This window comes from Equus przewalskii, chromosome 1, assembly GCF_037783145.1.
Source record: "Equus przewalskii isolate Varuska chromosome 1, EquPr2, whole genome shotgun sequence".
Classification (NCBI taxonomy): domain Eukaryota; kingdom Metazoa; phylum Chordata; class Mammalia; order Perissodactyla; family Equidae; genus Equus; species Equus przewalskii.
Genome location: NC_091831.1, coordinates 32,900,527 through 32,918,896, shown reverse-complemented (window position 1 = coordinate 32,918,896; position 18,370 = coordinate 32,900,527). Strand labels below are relative to the sequence as shown.

The following is an 18,370-nucleotide window of genomic DNA, read 5'->3' as shown; positions in this document are numbered from 1 at the left end:
TGCGAAAGGGACAGGACCTGCTCAGAGCAGGGCAACACAGCCTGGACCATTTTGCCATTCCTAATATGGTGCTCTAGAACCGAATAACACAGAATGTGGTGACGTTGGGACCAAGACACGACCACATCCCTGTCCCTGGGGGATGGGCTGCCCTCGCTGTCACTCATCCTGCAAAGACTCCAATCCAGAAACTGGAAGTGAGGAAAATGAGGATGTGGTAGGAAGGCCTTGGGCTTTGGCACCAGGAGGTGTCCTGTCTCCCTGGGTGTTGTTCCCCGGACCAGACCAGACCTGAGGAGACGGGGAGAACCACGTGCGGTTGAGAATAAGTGCTGAATGCCTTGCTTCTGGGAGCCTTGGATCAGGCGGCTGAGCCCCAGGGACAGGAAAGAGCAGACAATCTCAGGTTCCCTGCTGTGCCTTCAAACTCAGATCACCCCCTAAAACAATGTTTTCTAGAGTTTGGTCTGAAGACGACCTAACTTTAGTATCTGTAAAATGAAGATGGTAATATCTGCCTTGCAAGGTTGCTGTGAAAATGACAGATCATGGATGTAAAGTGCCTGCCCACACTGGTATTTCAGTCCATGGTAAAGAACCTGGGGACTGGATTAGACCAGGAACAAAACTCAAATCAGTGCTGCCTGCTGGAGACACGAAGGGGGAATAGTTCCACCTGGGTAGACTTCCTCCAGCCCAGAGGGTGCTCCAGAATTGAGTTTGGTTGTGGTCTTGTTGTTGTTGTTACTGCTTGTTTTTTGGGGAAGTGGGGGTGGGTGATGGCAGGGAGGGTCAGCTGAGAACATTCCCTAACCTGGTGTGGCTGATGGCACCAACCTGTGGGAATGATCCGCTGACCTCAGTTCTGCAGACAACTACGGGTACTCATGTGCCCCGACATGGAGCGGCACTGTGATCTCTAACCTACAGTCATGCCATCTGCAAATAGATGAACTATTTTTGGTTCTTAGGGTGTCCTAAGAATTAATACTAACAAATGCATCCATATAGCCATCTGTATTCAGGTGTAAGAAGAGAGCATTTTAATCAATAGTAAGTTTAGTAAGCAAAGATGACGTGCTTGCCAAAAAATAAAATTAAATTAAAAAATAAAAAATTCAGATTGCTGGGCCCTACACCATACCATGGAATAACCGTCCCAGATGGGGCCCAGCAATCTGCATTTTAACAAACTTCCTGGGACTGAGGACGTTTATGGAAGGCTAAGAACTTTTTTAAAAGGACCAGGGCAAGTTTATCTCCTCCTAGGCCAGGCAGCATTGTAAACAGCAAAAGAGAAGGCCTCCCAACCCCCAGAGTATCTTCCCACCGGCCCTCTATTGTCTGAAATATCTTTAATAGCATGTCTTACTCTTTACTCTGTAATAAGATGCCAAAGGTTTACCCAGACACTCTCCCCAGGAAAGGAACACGCTGGCAAACAGGAGTTTTATTCAATAGCATGATGTCTGCTTTCAATAGGGGAGAAAGAGGAGAAAGAATGCGGGTGCTGATGACTAGGCCTTTACCTTCACCTGCGCACAGATCGATACAAGTCAGGCCCAGAGATGCTTCTCATCTGTCTGCCTTCTGTTCCCAGGCAGACTGGACCAGAGCAGGGACTCTGGTCCCAGGAGCCCAGCTTTCTTCAGTGAGTATTTTCTGAATTGAAGTTAAGAGCTTACATCAGTGGGCAGCCTCTGTACATCTTCTCCTTCTTGAAAGAGAAGGTAGGTTAGACAATTGGTCTTGATTTTGGCTACACATTAGAATCACTCAGGGTGCTTTTACTGATCCTCATATCCAGGGCTTCCCCGGACCATTGGCTCCCAGGTGATTCCAATGTGGCCACGGCTGGAACCACTGGCAGCGTTATTAGGATGGGAGATCTCTGTAGATCCCCCAGGGAAGATGCACTAGCTCGGAGAATACAAGTTGGAGAGGAATCCACAGATTCTGACTGCCCTTCAGAAAGGTGTCTGCAGGCTGAGAACAGCCTCAGGTACAGGGAGGCACAGAATGAGTCCAGGAAGGCTGGCTGGGTGGGACGCAGCGGGCATTGGGAAGGCAGCTGCACATCGATATTTTGGCCGGATCACTAAAGAGTAGTCCAAAAAAATTCATATTTTACAAAATACCTTTCCAATAATTTTTATTAAATATAGGAGGTGATTTTGAATATGATATCATCTGCAAGAAGTATATTTTTTAAAATTTAGTAGGAAAAAATAAAAGGATCAGAAACATCTTGCTTTCCTTTTAGTTTAGTGCACTCACAGAGGACCATGAAAAGGCAGGTTTTAGTGGTGGTTTTTTTTTCACTGTCTTTCCAGAAAGGGTGGAATGCAAAACAATGTTAATCAGAGAAAATCCCTGTTAAATCTGAATTTAGGAAAGGATTAAGGCAAGTCTCAAGTTAAAGCGACTCTTTGCAAACCAAAAGAGCAGGTAAATCCTTCCTTCTTCTTCATCCCCCCACCTTAAACTCAGATTTCATCCTTTCAATATCTGTAGGGCTGGTCCTCCTTTCACAGCCAAGATTCAGGCCTGAACCTTCTCCCCCACACCCGGAAAATGCTGCGCCTGGCAGGGTGCCCCTCCAGTCTGTGCTCTGAGGGTGTCAGGGCCCTTTCCAGCTACTGTTTCTAAAACCCAGCTTCGACCAGGCCACTCCCTCCTCAAGAGCCTGCGGCAGCTCCCCAGTGTCTACTGAATCAAGCCTGACTTGTTGTCTTGGCAGAGAGTTATTCCATTTCACCCTAAGTTCCTGGAATCCCCAGCTGACTGCCAGCTCACTCCTTTGAATTGTCCACCTCTACCTGGCTAGGTCCCCTTAGAACATCTCTGCTCTCCTCACAACTGGCCTGGTATCCCCAATTTACAGCTTCTAAGATCCGTCTGGAGTAGAAACCTCTCTAACATTTTCCTTGATATATACAGAAGCAAAGAAAACATCCAGTGTCTTAACTACTTTGTGCTATGAGTGGGTTTTTACCAATGTAATGATCATCACTAGGTCTGCCGATTCCCTAGCTGACTTCCTCCTTGTTCAGGTGTTTAAATGATCTCACATTCTTGACTCAGGATTTCTTTCTAAGATGCTACACATCATTTTTATAGTATATTTTATTTTTGTTATTCAATTTTAATACAAGTATATTACAGAAAATTTACATCTAATAAGAAAAAGAAGAACATAAACCTAGTAGCCTGGTGTTCTTGGATCTTCAGGCTTGAAACTTCTGAGCTGTCTTTGACTCTTTCTCTCTGACTCTTCAGGTCCCATTACCAATTATGTCAATTTACCTTTAGATCAATTGTATCTGTCTCTGTCCCCTCCTGTCCACTCCTTCGGCAACCGCCATTGTGATCTCATGGACAATGGACTATGGCAGTGGCCTCCCATCTTATCTCCCTGCCTTCAGTCTCTCCCCTTCCCCAAACTCATTTTCTGAATTACCCCTTTCGTCATGTCACTCCACTCATGCATAGTCTTTGATGTCTCCCTGTTTCTTGAAGGATAAAGTACAAACTCATTAGCTTGACATTCAAAGGCCTTCACAATCCGGACCCAACCAAATATTTTAGACACAATTAACCCACTGTTATGAGTCCACAGTGGTTCCCATTCCATCCTCCCAGCCCAAGGCCCAGCTCAAGCTATTCCTTCCCCCTCCCAGATCATTTCTTGGGTGCAGGACGGAGGCCACTTAGGGAAAGAGCCCTGGACTGAGAGTGTGGAGAGTACACTCTACTCTCCTCTCTGCTGCTTCCTGGCTGTGCAAACCTGAGCATTCTCATCAGCACTCACGGCTTCATTTTCTCCTGTAAAATGGGAAGATTGGATTACATGGACACTCAGGTCCTCTGCAGCTCTAAATTTTATTGCTATATATCCTGAATTTACAGCACTCCAAGCAGTACTACTCATTGGCCATTTAATCTCCAGTGCTAATAGCAATTTTGGAACTATTATTTGTTCACGTGACATCTTTTGTATCTAGATCTTAAACTGTTTTTCTCCCCTAAACTGAAAATAATTTTGTTTCTTCAGTTTGTGAAAGTAATACAAGCTAATTTTTAATAATTCATATGCTACAGGTGGGTAACCAGTGAAAACTACTCGTAATTCTTTGTTGGGGACAGGAAGGGTCAGAGAGCTGTGAGAACCCTAAGAAAGGAGTGACTGATTTGAGGTTTTAAGACAAAGTAACCTGGGAGCCAGATCTTGAAAGGGAAATCGAAATTCACCAAGCAGAAGAGTAAGGAACAGCAGCAGGAACAGCAAGTCAAAGGCTCAGAGGTGAAATTGTCTGGGATGTTTGGGTCTAGTAAGAAGCTGAAAGTGGCAGGAATTTAGGATATTAGGGGGGAGGGATGTAGTCAAAGATGAGGCTGGGGGCTGGCAGGGAGTCAAGGGGCTTGTTGGGCTGAGGGGATGGGGTTTATAGGCAGCGGGAAGTCCTTGGAGACTTTTACTCAGGGGTGTGTCCTGATTAGGGAGGACAAGTGGAGGAGGGCCTGGGCGTGGGGACACTGGTACCTGGGAGACCAGTATGAAAGCAACTTCCCTGGGCCCTGGCCCAAGCCCACGGCAGTGGGATACCAAAAGCAGTGGAGTAACACGAGGAGTGCCGTGTGGGTTCGGGGAAGAAGTGATGGCCGCACGGCCAACAGCTCTCAAAAAAGACTTCGCTGGGACACAGCGCTGGGCCTGCCACATTGGGGCCTGCCACAAAATAAATCAGCAGCACTGGTCCTGGCTTCATTTAAAATGTCAATATGTTGTTCATCACGGGTATTTTTGCATTAATTTTGATTTTAAAAATAAATTAGGGGCCGGCCTGGTGACACAGTTGTTAAGTTCGCACATTCTGCTTCTCAGCGGCCCGGGGTTCACCAGTTCGAATCCCGGGTGTGGACATGGCACCGCTTGGCACACCATGGTGTGGCAGGTGTCCCACATATAAAGTAGAGGAAGATGGGCACGGATGTTAGCTCAGGACCAGGCTTCCTCAGCAAAAAAAGAGGAGGACTGGTAGTAGTTAGCTCAAGGCTAATCTTCCTCAAAAAAAAAAAGAAAGAGAGAAAAAAATAAATTAAAGTATTACTTATCTTGATTTACTGATTTGGGGGGCTTCCCTGTAGAATTTAATGTTATTATTTGTTTTATACAAATAAGACATGTACTTGTCTTATTTATTCCATAAATATTCAGAGCATGCACACTGAGCAAGGCATGTCCAGGATACAGAGCTAACCTGAACACCAATCCTGCCCTTGGAAATGCAGGAAAGAGGTCCCTTCCGCCACCTATCGCATGACAAAAACCTGACCTGTGATGGATATAAACAGAGACTGGGCGATTCTCTGACTCACAAAAATCTCTTCCTTTTGGATGATTTCTGTCTCAAAACTGAAGTCTCTGCTACCAACAGTCGTTTTGAAACAGAAAGCCTCTTTTCAGTGTCTGCTGTTATTTGCATGCAGCAAAACTAATCTGGTCACCAGTGTCCCTCCTCTGCCCTTTCCACAGCCTCTTGTAGTCCTGGCCCAGCTTCCTCATGCCCCACTTCCTCCAGCCCAGCCGTCCTGTGGCATTATTGGTGTTATATTTAGATTTGCCAATTCAGCAGCTGAGTTGCTTCCTTCTAGAGAGTGGGTCCACGGTGGAGCTGGCACAGAAGTTTTGGCAGTCTCTTCCATGGTGTGATCACCTGAGGAAGCCACCCAAGAGTGAATTAGCACCCCCCGCAACATTCACAGAGGCAGAAACGGAGGCCCAGAGAGCTCATGATGCCTGTCTCAGACCACACAGTGTTGAAATCCCAACTCCTAGTTTTCCCCGTCATTAAGGTAGTCACAGAAATCTGGCAGTGAGAGAGACTCGAGGAATAATCTGGGTCAAACTCCTCTTGGAAGGGAGGACACTACGCTCCAGGGAAATTCTGCCATTGCCTCAAGGTTAATTAGATGAGGATCCCCCAGCTCTTTCCATCATACCCTGTTCTTTCCCTTTCCACACATGGCCCGAGTCTCCTGCTAGAGGATCAGCTTTCCCAAGGCAAGAATTTTCTCTCCCACCTTCTTATGTCACAGCCCAGAGCCACAGCTGCAGTCCAAGCCCAATAAGCCACGCCAGTGGTCAGCCTCGGACAATCAAGGGCAACAGCAGTGAAAGCCAGCACTAACCGTGTGGGTATTATGTGCCAGGTACTCCGCGTGCGTTACCTCATTTAACCCTCGCAACCCTATGAGGTAGGTCCTATTATTATTGCCATTTTTTAAATTGTGGTAAAAAGTAACGATATAGCAAAATTTACCATCTTAACCATTTTTAAGTTCAGTAGGGTATTCACGTGTACATTGTATATTCACATTGTTGTGATTATCCCAATTTTTATAGATGAGAACTCTTTTGTTCTGAGAAGTTAAGTAATTTGTCCCAGGTCCTCCACCTAGTGAACAACAGAGCTGTGATTTGAAATCATGCCATCTGACTCTGGAACCGTGCTCTCAACCACCCCCAGATGACACGTGCTGGCTTGTTTCAGCTTGGCCTCTCACCAGGGCAGGGGACCGGCTGTACCATGTGCCTCTGTGGGCACCTTCCTCTCTGTCCCTGGAGAAGGCACTCCCTCTACCAGCCAAGTAGTTCTTACTGGGGACAAATGTGTCTCCACTACTGCCCTGCTACTGGTCCCCAAGGTCAGATTTATTGCTAGACAGGAGCATGGCATCGTAGGGGCCTGTTTCAGTCTTTGTGGAGGGGGGCAGTGGAGAGAAAAAAGAGAAAGGGACAGATGGCACGAGGAGGAGAAAGAGAGAGGGTAGCACATGCAGGCAGCAGGAGGGAGTAGGCTCTCCGACGTCCAGAACATACTCAGAACCAGAGTAGCTGAAGTCAGCGAGAAGGAGACCAGAGCATCATAATCTCGTGCGTCCTTTCCAACACCTGAGTCAGAAAGGCCACCTAAGAGTCCTGGAGTGGAGGGAACGCGTCCATCTTACACGCGAGCGTCTTGTGGGCAAGGTTGTCTTCCTAACCACCTATTCACTGGAGAAAGTAATTTGCAAGTTTCTCCAGACACTCTTCCATTTCTTTCTTTTTTTTCCTACTGAGTTCTGCAAATATTTCGTGGTCACTTTGGCGGGTCTGAACCGCTGATCTGGGATATAAGCAGATGGAATTGGGCTGACTTGGCACAACCAGGAATAGAGATGATCCAACTAATACCTTGAATGCTTTAAAGAATCCTGGCATGCTTCACCCTATCAGAGACAGTCAGGCGCGGGATGCACCACCCTGCGACTGATGAGGTGTCAAGGAATCGAGGCTGTATTAGCTTCAAAAAGTTCTCAGAAGATTTGCCACTTGATGTGATGGCAGAAATTGTCATGGCTGTCCCCCTCCCTGATTTTAGGGCCCGGGGGCCCTTGGGGCCTGTGGGGATGCAGCAGTTTCTTCCCTCTTAGCACTGAGGAAGTCTGGCTGGTCCTTGCTGTCTCGCCCACCCACCGACACAGCAGGGAGGGGCTTGGGTGAGAGGAAACTTCTTCCTAAAACCATATAAACACAGGTTGCAAAAACTGAAAACTTTAAAGGAGGCTCCTATATCCACAGATGACACGGGCTCTTGGATTTGGAAGACCCCCCAGAAGTGATGCTGTTTAATCCTGTTACCGTGCACGGCTCTGATGTGCTCATTGTTTTTACTAGGTGCTGACAGCTATTTTGCTATGTTCATGATCTCTCCTCTACCAGCATGAAAATTAACATGCAAAACTGATGATTCTCACATTTCGAAGACCAAATGACAAATAGGTAATTCTAATCACGTTTCAGAAAATTCTGAAAATGTAATCCTATGTAGTTCTGGAAAGTGAATTATCTTTTAAGAATTCGAGCGTGTTCTTTTAAAAATTAATTCTAAAGGGAAAAAATTTAGTCTTGGCTATGTCTACGTGGTATAATATAACATTGTCACTCACTTATCTGGGCATCCATTTCTGTAGCTGAAAGCAAAGATATTTTCAGGGAGTAAAGCATGATTTTGAGGAATAGTATTTCTGATACACTGAAAAAATTGGACTCAGTTAAGCTCCTTTCACTGGGATCTGAGTAAAAAAAAGATACTGAAGGATATCATGTGTAGGAATTGAAGTGGAAGGAAGCATTGTAATTCTTAAAAACTATCTAGAAATGTTTATCAATAATACATTTTTTAAAACTTTGAAACAATATCTAATTGATCAAAAAAAATGATCATGGGTCCCCAGAATATAATATTTTCTGGTAAGTATGAAAAATAATCTCATTATCAAGTTTTTTATTGTGGTAAAATACACATAATGTTAAATTCAGCATGTCAACCATTTCAAAGTGTATAACTGTAGCATTTAGTAAATTCAGGGTGCTATGCAACCACCACCACCATCTAATTGCAGAACATTTTCATCACCCCAAAAGGAAACTTTATACCCATAAAGCACTCATTAGCAATTTTAAAGCAGAGGTTTTTTCAATTTACTTGTGAGGTATTTACGTGAATAGCTTTTGTTTTAATCATGTGAAGAGGTTGTTTTCAGCATTCATCAGGTATATTAGGCCCAATCACGTGGGATTGGTTTGGCAACTGTGATAATCTTTGAATGTGGAGATGGTACGAAATCAAAAGTGTTTCCATTGTAGAAAGAGGACCTTGAGCCTGAACAGGCTGTAAAGACAGCTTAAATGGCAAAATAGTCATAAATATGTATGTCGAGGGTCCAGTTTGCCAATGATTTGGTCTTACATTTGCCATTTTCTTTTTCGAAAATATATTTTTCATGTTTGTATTTGATTCTACTATAGTTATTTGCACTAAAATAAAATGACTGTTTCCTTCCTGTCCAGTATTGAGTATGGACATTAATACACTTTACGTGTCATCTTGCAGCTTTGTACCCTGAACCAAGTAGAGGTATAAAGTAAACAATAGCAAGAAATTGAGCGGGGTGGGGGAGGGGATGGGGGTTTTCTTTCTACCTTTGAGCTCAACTCTGATCCTCTAGTCTAAGCGCCTTGGGCACAGCCTCTCTGGGAACTCCCTTTAGTTAGGTGTGGTCTCCCTCCTCTGACCTTTCCCTCCTGCTTATCACCACTTTCCCCCAACAAATGTTGCATTCTTTCAGCTAACAACTGTTGAGGGAGACACCTCTGTGTGGGAGACAGAAGAGCACAGCTCTCTACCTCTCTATCTGAGCTGCCTCTCAGATAAAGGATTCCTGCTTGGGTGTCAGTGACAGATAATGGTTAATGCCTTAACCTATTACACTTAATGATGTTTAATTTTGGACCAGGACTCGGAGACACTGCCTTATCCCACGCGGATGCCTCTCTAATGACACAATTTGGGGCATCAAGAAAGCCCAGACCAGGAGGAATTTTTGGGAACAGGACATTCACTGAGCTCTTACTCTGTATTTAACATATTGACTGTTATAACACCTCTGTTATGTTATATATTATTATTCCCATTTTCCAGATGAAAAGGCTGATGCTAAAAAGGATTCAGCAATCTTCTCGAAGACCATGAGCTAGTAAGTGCAGAGCAAGTATTCAAACCAAAATCTGCCTGATTCCAAAGCTCACATTCTTTCCAGTACAGCAAAAAAACACCTTTCTGGGGCACTTCTTAAATTATACCACATTGGTCCTGTCTGGTTAGTCTCCACAGAAGACCAACTCTGCTCTTTATAATTATAACTCACTCTCAGATTACATGACCCATTGTAGGAGTGTTCTTTGAAAAACATATATCAGCAGGATACCAAGCATGCCTGAGTCAGCACGGAATTCAAGTTTGGACCTGGAAACACGGTAACAGCCTGAAATACCGACAGCACGGTTCTGTAGCGCTTCACTGGGGTCTCAGACTAGTAAATTAGCTGCCTTTTAGTTTAAGAAAATGTCCAGGAAAAATATAGAACACAGACTAAGCTAGAATGTTTTATTGGCCAGTAAATGACACAGGAAAAAGAAAGGAAGGCATGGCCTGCTCTTCCTCCTCCTCACAGACAAACGTGGAGGTGGAGTTCTAGGCCAGGCTCTGCTGGTGTGAGCTTGAACAGGTAGCTTCACCTCTCTGGGCGTCAGCTTTCTCACCTGAGAAATAAAGAGGCTGGAGAGATGGCCTCTCAGGTCCTTGCCAAGTGAACCTCTATGATTTGGGGGTGAAGGAGGAGAGCTTCTCCATTGATGTCTGTGTCCCTACACATCGCAGGGGGAGCAGGCCCAGCTGGGGTGGCTCAAGGAAACTGTGGCCAGCACCGTCTACATAATTCCTGGGGCCTGGTGTGAAATGAAAATGCAAGGCTCCTTTTGCAAAATTATTCAGAATTTCAAGATTGCAACAGCAGAACCTTAAACTGAGCACGGGGTTCTTGGAGCATGGGGCTCTGTGTGACTGATGAGGATCAAGGCTGCCCCTGCCCCAAGGAGAGAAGCCCAAGGAGTCCTGCCCTGCATACTGATCTGTATCATCCGCTGGGAAGCATAGGACGTCCTGACCTGATCTGACCTGATTTCTATCCAACGTTATAGGACCACCCAATAACCAGGCCCCACCTGTACTGACACCATTTTAACGATTTTTTTCATGATCTCTCCTTTGTCTTGTAAAGAAATAACTCACATACCTATGCCTTATAAATTTAGCTCTAACCCTCAACACATTGCAGCTCTTCACTGCCCATGGGTCCTGTCCCCATGCTATTCTCTGAATAAAGGAGCACTGCTACCAGGCCTTGAGAGTCCAAGAAATCTTTCTTTTGACTCCTCGGGTCCCCGAGCCTGCATCATGACTGCACAGCCACACATCTAGGAAGCTCAGTGGCCTATGCATGTTCCCTACACTGTGGGAAGGGGTAGAATCTGGAGTAGGTCTGGGGCCCCCAGCAAGCCTGCTGGGTGGCAGGGACGCCCCTAGGGTAATGAGCTCCTCTCTCAGGAAAGTGGCCAACAGAGAAGTGTGGCTCATCAAGGAGACATAACGTGTCCCTTAAGCTGGCTTCCTTGTCTTGCTTTTGAAATGAGCACTGAAACAGCCACACCGGACTGGACTGAGGGAAAATGGGCTGTTTGGGGGCCTAAGCCATAATGTAGTAAAAGGGTTGTAAAAACATCCTAGCAGAAAATAAGCCTGCAGGTGTAGCAGCCGATGGATGTCCCTTGAGAAGGGAGGTGAGACAAGGCAGGCAAGGGAAGGGGGGGTCACACCAGGAGGAGCAGGGGTTTTCAGGAGGGGCTCTTTGGGAGCAGACAGCCCTCAGCTGTGGAACAAGTTTCAGGCGTAGGAAGGAAAACCAGCTTGCCCACTGATGGGTGGAGAACCAGAGATGGGAACTCGTGAGTCAACAAGGAGACCCAGCATGCAGCAGGAGGTGTGACTCGCTGAGGGAGGGTTTGCATTTCAGGCTGGGCAATCTGTGCTCCAAAAACAGAGCCCGGCACAAAAGCCACTTCCCTACAATGTGCTAGGGAGCCTTGAGGTCAGCTGGGGCTAGAAGACAGCCAGCCAGGGTCACACTTCAGGGTTCACCACTCCCTTGATCTGCAGGCAGGACTTGGATGGGGCTGGAATTCCACCCAATCAGCAGGTAGGGTCCATTTCTGGAGCAACAAGTGTGCCATCCTCTTAACCCCTAATCGTGTACTTGGTCCCTGGAGGCCTAGGGAGCCCAGCAGGCATGTGGAATGAGAAGGCTAAAGCTGTCCCCAAGAGTTTAGACATCAACACCCAAGAGAGCAAACAGAGAGAGGCATGGTCACCTTAAAGAAGCAGGGTGACCCCAGGTCAGTGAAAAGGAGACCTGACAGATCGGAATCACAAAGCAAGGGACACTGTGTCTGACAGGGAGGCAGTGGTAGCCCCTCTGACTGTTATCCTACAAAGATGGAGTCTGGTTAAGTGGACTTAAAAGGTCTCCTTGGCAAGGCCATATCTACAGGGGCAAGAGCAATGCAGCCCCTTAGCCCCTTTAGCTGCAAGGCAGGATGTAGGATCACCCACAAGCCTTTAGCATCTGACATTACAACATACAGCAGCCCCACACCAGCTGGGATCCCTCACATATGAATCCTCTCACAGTTCCCAATAGCACGAGAAAATCAGGCAAACTGTTTCTGACATCTGGAGAAGAGCACGGAGGGGGCAGAGACAGAAGATTGCCTTGTAATAGAGCTGGAAGAAGCTCTTTAAAAAAAGTTGCACCCTCAAAATCCATCCATCAGTTTCACAAAATATACACCACTAGCCACAGGGAGACCAGGCGAGAGAGGGCAAATACTGCAGCAGAAGCTATCCCAGCTGATGGCAGAGTTATCCAAATCCACGCCCACAGACACTGCTGCAGAAGCTTCCTATGTGACTGAGAAGGCATTAAGGATGGGCAACCAAATACATATCACCTCTCCTCCACCCCCTGAAATCAAGTCTTTGTCAGGTAACCTTCTACCCATGCACCTCAGGGAACACGTTCTGCTCCAAGACAAGCACAGCATGTCCACCTCTGTCCAGAATTTGGCCAGTGGATCAGATCCATGAGCCTTGGACTTCTTAATAGCTATATTATCACTTAATTTGCTTTTTATCCCAACTCTAATGGTTTCCAGTCAAGGTTCACTGAGTCTATTTACAGAGACAGAAACAGACTATTCCAAGATAACCTTATGTCTGGAAATCTTTTGCTGCTCTAGTTTCTCTACCCGGGAGAGAACAACATACACCTCAATGGTACCTGTAGTTCATGGAATCTAGTTTTGTTTGACGATAAAATTTTTTCACAAAACAATCATTGACAACCCATGGTTAAGATTAGGTGCTCTGACTGCCACGGCCCGGGTTTGCTTCTCGGTCGTGGAATCACAGCACCAGTCTGTCAGTTGTCATGTGGTGGTGGCTCACAGAGAGAACTAAAACTGACAACTAGGGTACACAACCATGCACTGAAGCTTAAAAGAAAACTCACTGAAATACAGGCCCAAGCACTTCTAGCCCTTTCCCTTGGCAGCTCCTCACCCAACCATCCCAGACAGAGGGGAATCAGGGAGCAAAGGCCACAACAATTGAAAAGATATATATTACATATTCTAAACTTTAAATACATGCTATCCCTCTAAGAACATACAAATGAATATGTGCTTCTTGTTCTGGACAGAATTCATTCCACTTGGTCTGAATCAGAGTTTCTAAATTGCAGCACTATTGACATTTTGGGCCAGATAATTCTTTGCTGTGAGGACTGCTCTGTACAATGGAGGATGTGTAGCAGCACCCCTGGCATCTCCCTACTAGGTGCCAGTAGCGCTCCACTCCCCAATTATGACAATCAATTGTCCCCTGGAGGGTGAAACTATCCTTGGTGGAGATCCACTGATCTAAATGAGGCAGCTGTGTCTTGGGGGAGGGCAGAGTGGGTGAGAGAGTGCCTTGTGTTTTCTTAGCTGATGATCCTAAAGTCTACACAAACATGAAGCAAATTTCTAATAATGTACCTCCCATGCGACGGCCACAGGAGAAAGAACATTTGTCTGAGTATTCTGTCCATTGGTGTGATACAAGATGGCCCAGCTGAATGGATTCTCAGCTGACATAATGCAGGTAGGTAGTGTGAAGACGATGGAAAACCATACTTCCAGGGAAGTCTGTCTTATCTCTACCATTAGATGCTGTGCCTCCTTTTGCCCTCCCACATCAGCACTGGCCTCATGACCTAAGCTTATTAAAGGAAGAGAAGGGAGATGCCCCCAGGCACATGTGTATTCAAGAGTGCTCTATCCACCATGAGGCCCTGGGCAGCGTCCCGCTCTGCTTGCCACTCTGGTTAAAGGAGGTTGGATATATTACCATGAGTAGAAAGAGTGATAGCAAATGATCACTCGTGATAGGTGGGTTGAGGTCCTGGTCATTGTGTTTACTTTTTATTTATTTGTTATACTGACCAAGTGACAAATATCATTCTGGGCACTTCAGCCCATGTTGTCCTCTTACTTGGTCTTCACAACAACCCTGTGAGGAACACATCTCTAGTTTTATTTGCTAGTTGAAGAAACTAAGGCTTAGAGAGGCTAGGAGACTTCCTCAGGATCCATAGCTCCAGCCCTTTGGGGCTCCAATTGCATTGTCCTTCTAAATACATCATAGCTGCCTTCTAGATGATCTCATCTGGAGGTTGTCTAGATGTGCTCTCTGACCCCAGTGTTCAGAGATAGGCAGCTTTCAAAACAATAAGAAAAGAGTGTGAAAATATTTTGAAAACTGTCTGTCTCAAAGAAATTGATAATTTAATCAGGAAATATCTCCTGAGGGTCATGGGATAAAACAGCAGCCTTAGAGGATGTAACATATGCCAAACATGGACTCCACGCCCAAAGGGTCATGCAGCATCTGAGCTGAGAGGGACTTTGGAAATTGCCTGGTCCGAACTCCTCATTTTGTAGATGGGGACACAGGGAGGTGAGGACCTATCCAGGATGGTGTGGTAGAAAAGGGCATATATGGAAGCATCATAAAAGAAAGACTAAAGGGTGTGGTAGGTGAGTGGCGGTGCAGAGAGAAGGATGAATCAGACTTAGGATTCATGACAATACCATTGACAGAAACAGGGAGAACCCAGAAGGGAGCTAGTGGGAGAAAGGTGAAAAGAAGATAAGTTTGTTTCTGAAGAATTGAACTCGGAAAGTCAAGTGACTTTGGTTGAGGAAACTCTGGTTGAGGATTCCAAGACCTGAGAAGAGAAGCCATGTCCCAGAATCTGTCAGATAAGGTCTCTGGGTGAGCGCACTACCGGTGAGACTCAAACACCCACGACAGGGCTCTGTCATTCTCAAAAGTTTTATTAGCCACTCAGATGAAGGAAGAGAAGGGATGTTTATTACGTCTACAGTTCATGCAAAGCTAAATGCCACAGATGTCAGAATCAACAGGTAAAATAGCCAAAATAGCTGGAAAGAAGAACTGAAACTAACAAGAAATTTATCAAGGATCAATGTAAAGTCCTCTGTTTATGTTCAGAAAATCAATTGCACACCAATAGAATTAATAAGAATAACAATAATCATATTAATAACTACCATTTTCAATCCAATAACTACTATGTGCCAGGATCACTATGTGTCTGTTGTTTCACAAAATAATTTATTTAATCCTTACAACAGCCCTATGAGATCACTACTGTTATTATCTCTATCTTACCAGCTGCAGAAACTGGGACCAGGGAGGTTAAGTAAACTTTCCTAAAGTCACATGTATGTTAGTTTGACTGAAAAATACCATTCTCTTCAACCTAGAAGATAAGGACTGGGCAGACTTGACCACACTAGTGTCAAGGACCTTTTCCATTTGTAAAAATAACTGAGTATGTGTTCGTGGGTGCCACAAAGAAAAATACACAAGCGTAGAACACGAGTCAATTGGGAGGTTATTAAAAATACAAAATTTCCTTTTCAAACTAGTTTCACTAACTTGAAAAGAATACAGTCAATGTGACTCAGGAGAGTAAATCTTGAAATGTTTTCCTAAGAGTGTAAAATTTTCATGGTCATAGGAATGTTTACTGTGGAAGGATTGAGAAGCCAGGTCCCAGCTGGATTTCTAACGATATCATTACCTTATGAAATCCAGGGAAAATCAAGGCTAAGAATCAACTGAAAGATCCTGAGAGTTTATGGAGTCCTACTAGTAGAGAAAGCTACTTCACGTAGTGCCTCAGTGGGAGAAAATAGCGAGAATCTGTGCTCACACATTTCTGTGGTCACATACAACTTTGCCATCTCGCCTTTCTCAATTCTTCCACAGCAGAAACTCTCAGAGTGAGTACTTATCCCCAACTGTGTCCATCTGGGAACCTTCTCTTTTTCCTTCATTTTGAGAACCCTTGATTCCTTCCTCTCCAGCCTGTCCTCCTTTCCTTGGTTGACAATGCTTCCTCTTCCCTGCTGGTCACTCCCTTCTGCCTCCAGTCCCTTTTCAGCCCTGAGAATACACCCCCTAGATCATGTCATCCCTTTTAGCTCCCCTTGATGGACACTAACTATCTCTTTGTTTTCGTGGCTAAGAATTTCAGCAAATTCTCACATAAACTTTGATAAAGCTAAGAGATAAACACAACTCTTCACTTACACTGTCATCAGGTGCCAAATAATTACAGTTAGGCAACTTTCTGAATTGGTATTAACCAGTCAGAACAGAGGATACAAAACACAGGGATCAAGTATTTCATCTACCTATTCCTCACCATCCCATGTAATTACAGAAAAGAAATAAGAAGGTGCTTCAAGTCCATTGTGTTTACAATTTCATTTCTTTGAAAAGTTCCACGTCGACAGCGCACGTTTTACCAAAACAGGCCAATTCCATAAAGACAACCGAGTAACCAAGTGGGAAAAAAAGTTACTTCTGCCTAAGCAGATGAATGTAGTGTATGATTATCTACAATATAATTTTGGTTTTCTACCCTCTAATCTATGATTGCATATTGCCTATCAACCACTCTGTGTTCAAGCTGGACTTTGTCCCAGAGGGAGGAATCATAAAGTGATTTAGGTTCTATTGCCTTTCTTTATTTACGTTCCCATCAGAATTTCCTGAAAGGTTCTAAGGTTTAGTATAGTTCTAGATTATGGAATATCTCTGAAAAGGACATTTAAATCCCATTGCTCATTTGAGAGAAGTCCTAATGTCCATGTCTTGTTAGTTTCTTTGGCATGTCTTTCCTACCTCTCCTTTCCTTTCCCTTCTTATTTCTGTGCCCCAAGTCCAGGCCTACAACACCAGAAGCTTGGGTTACTTAACTATCCCCCTCCTACTGAGCATCCCTGCCTCCAGATTCTCTCCCCCTCCAGTCTATCCTGCCGACCTCCCTCAAGTTTGCTGGCGTGACATCTCTAACAATGTAAACTCTTCTCCAACTCTTTGTAGTTAGAGCCCTCACTGTCCTTTGATCTGGCCCCACGCTATAGGTCCAACTTTATCAGGACCTTCCAGTTCCACATGCCTACTCTACAGCCTCTGTTGGGCAGAAAACTCTCCCCCTCATCTCACAAATGGACCATACGCAAGTCTAGCTCCAAGTATCAGCTTCTGTATTTCCTCCCTCTCAGCACATAACACTCTTCCTCCAATCCTCTAACTTCTTTTATCATACTCGCCTCTCAGAGTTGAGCTCTTGAAGCATCTTCTCCATGAAACCTTCTCCAGCTCCTCCAGTTTCCTTCTTATACACATTTAGTCACTTACTACTTCCACTGCCTTACCTGCCCCCCCCCCCCCGATGGTGTAACAACTTGAGACCAAGGGCAAGACTAAGGCACCTTCTTGTCCCCTGTCAATGCAGATTATACAGCAGCACTGAACAACATAACCTCAAAATGGCTGACCGCGGCCCAGGCTGCCTACTGATTCCAGACCAGTAGTTCATCTCAAACTACCGTTTACCAAGCACCTACCAGGTATAACATCCACATTCTAACCATGAAAGTCTGTCCCTCTGCCAATTCCAGACTAATTTCTCTTAGATTTTGTCTTGAAAGCTCTAAATCTCTTGCTCCTTATTATTCGCGTTAACTTACTTGTTACACGTGTCACATCACCTCATGAAACACTGAAGTTCAAATGGTAGTTGGAATGTAAAACACTCATTGAACATTTAAAAGTTCCAATCTCCAAGAGCCTTGATGCCATTACAATGAGACAAAAAGAAAACCAAAATCAAAATTTGGGAAGTCATCTTTTCCATAGTTCAGAGGAATTTCTTGATTCTTATCCCTTGGACCACTTCTGGTTTATTCTTTCTAAGTAGCTTTTTATAGATAATTGTTACACCGAGATGAGAACATTGGAGAAACAGATTTAATCTCCCCAACACACATATATATTTTGTGACATATACCCACAAAATAAATAAGAGATAGTAAAACTACAGTGAATAAAAATCATTACAGCTATCCTTAACATTAAATAGTAATCCACAATGAAATATTGTCTACTAGAATATTGTCCACAACGAAATTGTCTACTCAAAGTAGACAAACCCTTCTTTGGAAAAATTTCTTATATTCAGACTCTGAAAGTTGACCTTTGGTAGAATCTAAGCCCTTGGATTTTCTTTTTTATTGTCTTTCCAGAGCTTTACATGTTAATCTATCCCTGGTAAAAGCCAGCTAGAATAAGCCCAATTGTTCCTACTCATTTCTTTAAAAGCTCAGTCCACTTCCTTATTGCAATTGCCACTCACTGCCTTAGAACTAGCAAAGCATTCCAGGATTTCAGTATTTCTGAGCTGCAGTAAGATCATTAAAAAAAAAAAAGAAGAAGAAAAATAAGAAGTA

General features: G+C 44.6%; 1 protein-coding gene across 4 annotated transcripts in view; it reads right to left on the bottom strand.

Annotated features, from left to right (window-relative positions):
• The window catches only part of BLNK (B cell linker), a 98,222-nt gene that overhangs the window by 63,821 nt on the left and 16,031 nt on the right, over positions 1-18,370 (bottom strand). The window lies entirely within an intron of this gene.